Below are 6922 nucleotides of genomic sequence, written 5' to 3'. Positions count from 1 at the left end.
AATGCAGGAAAACCAAAGAGTAGAAAACAAGAAAAGAAACCATCAAGCTTTGTCTCCCAAAAGGTTAGTAGACATTAGATTAGCTCTTAGCCTTATTATCAAAATAGAGCTTATAGTAGAACTGATGTCACGGCTGAAGTATTAAACTTTGAAATTATTTCAGGAGATCATCTCAATTAAAAATAAAAGATTCTCCAAACAACAACAAAACCCCTAATTCCTCTTGCAAGGACTACACCAAAGGCATTTTAGACTCCTAACTCTCTAGTTTTTCTCCCGTTTTGATTTTTCTATATATCTTTATTTAATTATTTTTAAGCAATAGAATTCCTACAACTGTGCCTCTAGTCCCATTCTCTCCTTGCAGTAGCCAGAGATAACTAGTAATCTGCATTCTGTATATTAATCCATAAATATTTACATAATATCACTGAATTTAGCATTTTTTAATTTAAATTTACTTTTTATTTTTTTTTCTTTTTTAATTCTTTTTTTATTATTTCACTTTTTTCACTTTGTATCCACCCTGTGGTTCCCTCCCTCCTCCTGTCCCAATCTCTCCCTTCCTCCACCCTCTGCATCCATGCCCCTCCCCAAGTCCACTGATAGGGGAGGACTTCTTTTCCTTCCTTCTGATTCTAGTCAATTAGGTCTCATCAGGAGTGGCTGCAGTGTCTTCTTCTGTGGCCTGGTAATGCTGCTTCCCCCTCAAGGGGAGGTAATTAAAGAGCAGGCCAATCAGTTCATGTCAGAGACAGTCCCTGTTCCTATTACAATGGAACCCACTTGGATACTGAACTGCCATGGGCTACATCTGTGCAGGGGTCTTAGGTTATCTCCATGCATAGTCCTTGGTTGGAGTATCAGTCTCAGGAAAGACCTCTGTGCTCAGATTTTTTTTTATCTTTTATTCACATTACATCCCCTCTGTCATCTCCTTCTAATCCCACTCTCCCTCCCACTTCCCCTCTATCCCAGACCCCTAGTCTTCAGAAGGAAAGAGCCCTACTCCCCTACCATCTGACCCCAGCCTATCAAGTCTCATTCTCATCAGGACTTCCTGGATCCTCTTCCTCTGTGGCCTGGGAAGGCCATCCCACCAGGCGAAAATGGTCAAGGATCAGGCAGAGACAGAGACAGCCCCTGTTGTCTTAACTAGGGAACCCACATGGAGACTGAGCTGCCCATGGGCTACATCTAAGCAGGAGGATCTAGGTCCTCTTCGTGCATTGTCATTGGTTGGTACATCAGACTCTGCAGGGCATCCGTGGGCCCAGGTTTGTTGGCTTTGTTTGTTTGCTTATAGAACTCCTGTTTCCTCCAGGTCCTTCTATCCCTCACTCTTCCATTAAAAAAAAAACCTGCACTCTGCCAAAGTTTGAATGTGAGTCTTAGCATCTGCTTAAATTCCTGCTGGGTAAGGTCTTTCAGAGGATATCTATGGTAGGCTCCTTTACGTTTCCCTCTCTTCAACTGGTTCAAATGTCTATTCCATTTGCCCTTCTAAATGAAAATTAACTATTGCTTTCATGCACATGATCCTAAAGACCTCATTGTCCTTTCTTGTCATTTAAGGATTTATAGAAGGTATTATTTGGTAGTCATTTCTTCTCATCCTTATCATGAACTATGATCAGACATTAACCAAATTCTGGCCAAAATACTTTATAAAACTTCTTTCTAGCTCACATAGTTATTCTCTATATTTACTTGCACTATATTAATCATGATACTATTATGTACTACTGTAATATTTTAATCTTTCTATTTTAATCCATTTTTCATAATTTAAAGAGTTACTTATCTAAAATACAAACATGATCTTGTAACTGCCATACTAAAACGGAATAAAAAATCTGTTATTATTTTGGTGCCCTATTTAGTGTTTAGAGAAAAATATCATTTGTAGTTTTAAGGATCTTTGGAATAAGGAGGAGGTAGAAAAATACAATATGATATAATCAATTATGTATTTTGAATATGAACACAGAATCTAATTGTATAAAACTAAACCAAAAATAAAATTATTTGCAAAACATCATACAGTTAACAAAGCAATAATACATATAGAAAAGAATAGGAAACAATATAGAATCAAAGTTAACTAGTTAACAAGAAATGTAACACCTAAATTCTTCAGGAAAGGTTAATAATATCACTGCTTCTACCCACATGACTGTCAAATCAGTGAATAATCACTGTCTATTTTTTTTATTCATTACTCCCTGAAAATTTAAATCTCAGCATTCTTGACATGTAGGTCAGTGATAGATTTCTTGGTTAGCATGTTTGAAATCCGTTTTCCATGCACTGTATCTCAAAAATTTAAAATACCAGACTACTTATTTTTTTAATTTTATTTTATTAATTACACTTTATTCACTTTGTATCTCCTCATAAGCCCCTCCCTCCTCTCCTCCCAGTCCCACCTTCCCTCCCCCTTCTTCACACATGCCCCTCCCCAAGTCCACTGATAAGGGAGGTCCTCCTCTCCTTCCTTCTGATCTTAGTCTATCAGATCACATCAGGAGTGGCTGCATTATCATCTTCTGTGGTCTGGTAAGGCTGCTCCCCCTTCAGGGGGAGGTGATCAAGAGAAGGCCAATCAGATTACGTCAGAGGTAGTCCCTCTTCCCATTACTATGTAACCCACTTGGACAATAAACTACCATGGGCTACATCTGTGCAGGGGTTCTAGGTTATCTCCATGCCTGGTACTTGGTTGGAGTATGAGTCTCTGGGAAGACCCCTGTGTTCAAATTTTCTGGTTCTGTTGCTCTCCTTGTGGGGTTCCTGTCTTCTCCAGATCTTACTATTTCCCACTTCTTACATAAGATTCCAAGCACTAAGTCATAACTAGCATTTATTCATGAGAAAGAGAGTGCCTAAATACTTCATGATCTGTGATGCAGCCTTAACATTACTAAAACAGAATAAAGTGGTCTAGATATTAGGTGTCCTCTTAAAATAACCAATAGCATATAAATATAACATGTTTATACTTCCTTAATTCTAAAATTCAAGAAGCAGCTTTACTTCTCAGTAAAAATTTTTATACTTGGAAGAGTAATGTGGTCAATGTACTATGTATTAATAAATTGAGATGGATTGAAATTTGAGGTATTCGTCTTAACTAAAACATGATTGTTGATACCAAACCGAGGATAAATAATAAAAACATAGTCCCACATCACTTCTGGTTAAAATGTACTACCAATAAATATAAATGTGAGCAGGTGTTTTAAGGGACTGTGATTTTTTTTCTATTTCTATAGTTTTGAGTTTTTAAGAAGTGTAAGAAAGATATAATGAGCCTATGCATGGTTAGGTACCCTAAATGCCAACATTGTTTTTTTTTTTAATGTGACAGAGTTCAAAGTTATAGCGAAGAGATGAAAAACAACTTATTGAAGAAAGTAAATTTGAACCCAGTCTATTTTAAAGGATGTTGTGGTTGTGACCGTACTTGATGTGAGGATGGGCATCCATGATGGAAGGCAAAGCATGAGAAGAATACCTTGGATACAAAAACAGGGAAACATCAAGAACAGTTTGGGTCAGCTTTATGATTAATGAAGGGAAGGAGCATGCTATGGCCTTTAAAGAGAGAGAGTCAGTTTAAGAAACCAATTGTATTCTGCAGTCAATGGAGGGCTGTCTTAAAGGATTTTGAGTGTGGAGTAAGAAGATCAAAAATATGTTTGGGAGGATTAATCTTGCCATATGGTCAGCTTTAAACAATCTGTATATGTAAATTCCATGTGATGTCATAGGAGGTTTTTAATTTATACAATTGAAATCCATTTTCTTTTGTCCTTGTCTCAGTAAAAGTTAACTGCTGCTCAAAGCAAACAGGTCAATATCCTCTACTTATAGAACATTCCTACTTAATTCCAATTAAGAAGTATTGAAAAGTTGTCAGAAGTGTTGTGAGGAAATGATCTATTGGTGTAAATAAACCACAAACATACAATATAAGGCTGAACACTTGTATTACATGTCAATACCTAACCTCTATCAGGCTAAGCTTTGGTTCTGTTTATAAAATAATATCAGTATGCCAGGGTTGATCAAGGTGAATTAATTACAATTATTCCCTGGTAAAGGAAATTTTAAAAAGGCCATCTCAGATATTTATGAAGCGTTCATTCAAGCTACCCATTATCTTAGGCAATTTCTGTATGTATTAGTAGTGAATTGTTTCATAGCTGTGTATTAGCAAACAAATATCTTGTTCCTCCCACTTCACCCCAAATCATGGCCTTCATTTGGTAAGCAATATGAAACATCTATATTTGGCAATGCTTTCTCTTTGGGAACAGAAATAAGTAGCTTTCTTCAATGAAAATGACTCCGAGATTCCATCTTACACTCAGCATAATGGCTAAAAAAACTCAAGTGAAGCACATGCTGGCGAGAATATGGGCATCAAGAGGGAACACTCCATTGCTGGTGGGAGTACAAATTTGTACAATTACTGTGGAAATCAATCTTGCAGTTTCTCAGAAAATTAGGAATAGTTCTACCTCAAAACCCAGATATATCACTCCTGGTGCCACAAGGACATTTGCTCAACTATGTTCATAGCAGCTTTATGCATAATTGTCAGGAACTGGAAACAAGATGTATCTCAAACGAAGAATGGATAAAGAAAATGTGGTAATTTACACAATGTTATACTACTCAGCTATTAAAAACAAGGACAACCGGAAAAATGTAGGCAAATAGATGGAACTAGAAAATATCGCCCTGAATGAGATAACACAGACGCAGAAAGACATGCATGGTATGTACTCACTTATAAGTAGATATTAGCCATAAAGTACTGGATAACCATCCTGTAATCCACAGACCCAAAGAAGATAAGTAATAAGGCCAGGGAAGTAAGAGTGGATTGCTTGAATCTCACTCATGAGAGAAAATAAAATAAACATCTGAAGAAGACAGAGGGAGGGAAATGCATGGGAAAGGGGTAGGGGAACAATGGTAGGGATAAGGTGTGGGGAAAGCAGGATAGGTAGGGGACAGGGAGAGATAATGGAAACCATTGGAAGGGTCATCCAGGAGTTTATGGAGGTGACCCTAGCTGAGACTCCTAGCAGCAGGGATCTGGAGCCTGAAGTTGCTAATTCCTGTAGCCAGACAGGACTTCCAGTGGAGAAAGGGAGGCACCAACCTACTCATAAATCCTTCAACCCAAAATTTGTTCTGTCTACAGAAGTATAGGGATAAAGACGGAGCAGAAAATCAGGGAATGTTCAAACACCGACTGGCTCATCTTTAGGCCTACAGCATGGGAGAGAGCCAACCCCTGACACTATTAATAATACTGACATGCTTGTACCAAGGAACCTAGCATAACAGTTTTCTTAGAGGCTTCATCTAGTAGGTGATGGAAACAGATGCAGAGACCCATAGCCAAACAATAAGTGGACTTTGGAAGTTTTGTGAAAGTGTGGGAGAAAGAATTGAGGGAACATTAGGTGTCAAGGACACCACAAGAAGACCTCTGTGGGTCTTCTGGGCCCATGGAGGCTCACAGATATTGAACCACCAGCCAAAGAACATGCATGTTCTAGACCTAGGCCCCTACACATATGCAGCCAATGGATGTGCAGGTTGGTCTTCATGTGAGTCCCCTAACACTGCAGTGGATGGGGGCTGTCTTTTACTCTGTTGCCTACCTTTGGATCCATTTTCCATAGCTAGGCTGTCTTGCCTGGCTTCAGTGGGAGAGGATGCACTTAGTCCTGCTTAGACTTGATGTGCCTGGGTGGGTTGGTACCCATGGAGTACTTCTCTTTCTCCTCTGAGAAGGGGAGGGGATAATGGTAGGAGGGAGAAGTGAGGGTGGGACTGGGTAGAGAGGAGGGAGGGGGCTTCAATCAGGTTATAAAGTGATTAAATAAATTAATGAATAAAAAACAGAAAATACCTATACTATCTAGTACAAAAAGCAGTGTGGATTTCAATCAAAGACTATGTATGGTCAGCTGCCCAAATCTCAGAAAGAATGACCTCCCTAGACTGATACTCTAACCAAGGACCATGCATGGATATAACCTAGAACCCCTGCTCAGATCTATCCCATGGCAGCTCAGTATCCAAGTGGGTACCCTAGTAAGAGGAACAGGGATCATCTCTGACATGAACTCAGTGGCTGACTCTTTGATCACCTCCCCTTGAGAGGGGAACAGCCTTGCCAGGCCACAGAGGAGGACAATGCAGCCAGTCCTGATGAGACATGATAAACTACGGTCAGATGGATGGGCAGGAGGACCTCTCCTATCAGTGGACTTGGAGAGGGGCATGGGAGAAGATAAGGGAGAGAAGGTGAGGCTGGGAAGGAATAAGGGAGGCAGATACAGCTGGGATACAAAGTGAATAAATTGTAATTAATATAAAAAATAAAAATTTGATAAAAAACAAACACACACCACACACACACACAACAATGACCTCAGTATAGTTAGTAATAGCACATCATTTGTGGCCATTAAGTATTACCCACAAGTGTATCCTCATTGTACTCATCTTTTTCACTTCTTTTGGTGAAATGCTACTGTCTTCTCTGTATGCTGTTATTATCAGATCTGCTATGACAAATACTAGCCAGTCATGGACAGTATAAAATTCTAGAATAGTTTCCATGGGTAAGTCTATTTTGAGGATTTAAAAATCTATTATTGTGTGAATTCCTTTAATATCACAATAAAACACAGACCGTTTTTTTTTAAATTTCACAACACCACACCCATGATACCAAAAACTCACTTCCCAGAGTTATTTCTATTCAACTTGGTAAAAGGTTTCCATTATTTCATCAATAGTCTTAGAATCCTATTATTATATTAAACATATCTTGTAATACACTTCATGTTTAGTTGGCCACTATAACTAACGAGACATAAACCAGTGTTGG

This window comes from Psammomys obesus, unplaced genomic scaffold (genome assembly GCF_907164565.1).
Source record: "Psammomys obesus unplaced genomic scaffold, mPsaObe1.curated_primary_1811, whole genome shotgun sequence".
Classification (NCBI taxonomy): domain Eukaryota; kingdom Metazoa; phylum Chordata; class Mammalia; order Rodentia; family Muridae; genus Psammomys; species Psammomys obesus.
The sequence above is the reverse complement of the archived record's forward strand: the minus strand, read 5'-3'. Positions refer to the sequence as shown.